The following is a 3,137-nucleotide window of genomic DNA, read 5'->3' as shown; positions in this document are numbered from 1 at the left end:
CTGTCAATTTCCCCTCACAGACAAATACACACACACATCCCCCCCACACACACACCAAGCTTTGGGTTACAGGTATTGTATGTCAGCTTCTCTTTTATCAGCATCTGTACCTGTTAGCAGAAGGGTGCAAAAAGAATCTGGCCTTGCTGAAAACTGTGCAGATAAATACCAGCTGCATCATGGATTACGTCACCAAACAGTACAGCATTAGTTTTTTAAGTATACAAAATTCATCTTTAGCCTTACTTATTTTACTTTCTTGACATCATAAATAACTGAATAAAATGTATGTCTGCATGATAACCATGTTTTTGTTCACTACCACTGTACTCATAATTTCATTTCAAAGTATTTAATGTAAAGCCACTTTTGCCACTCAGGTCAAGAGTGAAGTTCACAGAGAGCAGACACATCCACTATGCTTAGCTAACGCAGCAGAGTCAGAGAAGACTCTTATAAGTATTTTTAATATCATTTAATCAGTCAGCCGGGATAGGCTCCATCCCCCGGCGACCCTTATGCAGGATAAGCGGTTGACGATAAATGGATTTAATCAAATGCGCCTCTGACTAAAGATTTTCAGACCCTAGGCCTGAAAAGCTCCTTCTCCCAGCAGTCCAAAGGTCTTGTACCAAGTGAGGTGTAAACACCACCAAATCTCCAGGGTAACAAGGTTCCAGTCTGGGAGAGTCAGTTAATGTTGCATTCCATTTACCTCGGAGTCTGAAGTCGGAGCTGGGAATGACATCACACCTGAGTTGACCACGTTCCAGTTACGTCGTTAAGTCGGAAAATGTTGCGCCATGTTAGCTATTGTTAATTGTTAGGGTTTATAAAACGAATTAGGGAGAGAGCAGTTCTCAGAGTCCGACTTAAGGGGGCATTCCTGTTTGAAATTTCCGACTGGGAACTCAAAAATTCCAATTTCCAGAACAACTAGAACGCACCATAAGAGGAGCTAGATGCACGGCTAACTGAGCTAACTAGCGAGCAAAATTCATCTTTGTTTGCTTTTTGTTAATAGTTTTAACATGTGTGAATATGTGAACAATTCCTTTGTCTCTCACACAGCTCTTTCTGATGTACGTATATTTACCACTTTACACATAATCATAATGTGTTGTCTAAAAGTAGCTGGGAATATGATAAAAGCATGTAGAAATGCAGAAAATGGTTTTCAAATACGTTTTTAGGAACCCGAGGCTTTACTGCACCCCACCCACTTCTCAATCCAATGTTATGCTTGAGCTAAGGATCAGATATCTTAAGGACCACTTCACTCTATTATCCAAAAATGTTAAATTTCACACTGTGCCAACTCGCACCTGAAAGCAATGAGTTTCCCATAATGTTCCATTATTCACTGTATAAATGTTCCAGCTGGTCGCGGGCTAGATAGTCAGTAGAAAATATCAGATCAAACTCACGATTTACAATGAATGTAACATTAGGCCTGTGCCTAAATGGTGTGGGTTTTTACTGGGCTATGTTTTCTAAAGCCCTTCTCATGTCAGCGGGCGTGCTAAAAATCTTTTACTGGAATAAACTGTTGGGGAAACACTGAATATTACAGTAATATGGAGCTGTCACCACAACCACTATAGAACTCCTGCAGAACTGTTACCATGGCTACCACTGAAACACTAATACAGGATGAGACTGTTAGCTGGGTACCACTGCAGTACTGATGCAGATAATCAAATACACACACACACACACACACACACACACCACACACACACAAAGTGGTGGCTGTGAGTGGAGCTGATTTGATTGATGATGTCTTTTAGAGTAAGATAATCCCTCTCAGTGGCTAATGGCTTACAACACCAGATGGGCTGCTATCACCCTCTCTCTCTCACTCTCTCTTAGTCTCTATCTCTCACACTCACACACACACACACACACACACACACACACACACAACACACAAAGACCACCCCAAGTAAAGGTCATAGAAAATGAAGGGAAAGTAATATGATTTTAAGGATAGAGAGAGAGAGAGAAAGGGGCACACACAGAAAGACAGAAAATCTGCAGTTTAGTAAGCAAAATGAAGGCCGAGAGGTTAATGATGTTGTGGGCATTCACAAAGCATTTATAACCGAAGGATCAACACAAACACTATGACATCCTGGTGCAGTGCAGTATTATAACAGTGTTACAATGTTGCAAAGACTACTATGAATAATTTAAAGAGGCAATTTCATTGAAATAAATGTCTGTTAGGTCCCAATCAATCGCTGGTCCACTGATGATGGTACAGAGATATTTATTTGCAGGATTACAGACTGGGTGTCTGTGGCAATAGTCCTGGAAAAATGTTGTATTAATCTACTGCTAATGCACTGTGAACATTTCCTACTGCTGCAGCTTCACATTAAAAGCATTTAACGGGCAAATCACAAGTTGACTTTTCTTATGAAGTAGTCATAGGAAATGCAGTGTGTTTGTCTGTATGATCAGCACCAGCATTGGGCAAGTTACTCAGATATTGTAATAAATTATTAGTTACCTATTACTATTCAAAAAAGTATTATTACATTACTTGTTACTGGGTGATAAGTAGATAAGTAACTAATGAACGACAATGTTCTTTGCATCTTAGACTGTGACACAATAATGGCATAATACAACTTCCAGCTGTGGTAAGAACCCCTCTCTCCCTCCTCCTCCATTCTTCCTATAGCTTTTTGACTAACAGCTGACTTGAACAACATAAGGTCTTGTGCTGCTCATGTCAAGGATGGTGCGTTCACTAATGCAGCGTTACATGGATTAGTAAGTGTAATATTATTACTGTTTGGGTAATAGCAATAGCCTTACACTACTAGTTACTGGGAAAGTATTATTATTACAGTAACGTATTACTGTCCAACAGTGATTGCCACTGGCCGCTATCCATGTGTCATTTGGGCATTTTCTGAAATATTGCAGGGAGTAATGGAAGAGTCAGGGGCAGCCACAGGTAGCTGTAAGATCAAGAGTTACAGGCGACAGGCTGCACACCAAGGTACCCAACTCTTATTTTATTAAATTTATTAAAACGACACTAGATCAGTTTGTTTTCCTGTAGTATTAAACTTGCTGTTACCACCAGAAACTACAGGTGTCGCCAAATCACCGAGGAATGAAAA

The sequence above is a fragment of the Micropterus salmoides genome, unplaced genomic scaffold, assembly GCF_014851395.1.
Source record: "Micropterus salmoides isolate LMB-PRFRI ecotype aquatic unplaced genomic scaffold, ASM1485139v1 Ms_hic_scaffold_8, whole genome shotgun sequence".
Taxonomy (NCBI): domain Eukaryota; kingdom Metazoa; phylum Chordata; class Actinopteri; order Centrarchiformes; family Centrarchidae; genus Micropterus; species Micropterus salmoides.
The sequence above is the reverse complement of the archived record's forward strand: the minus strand, read 5'-3'. Positions refer to the sequence as shown.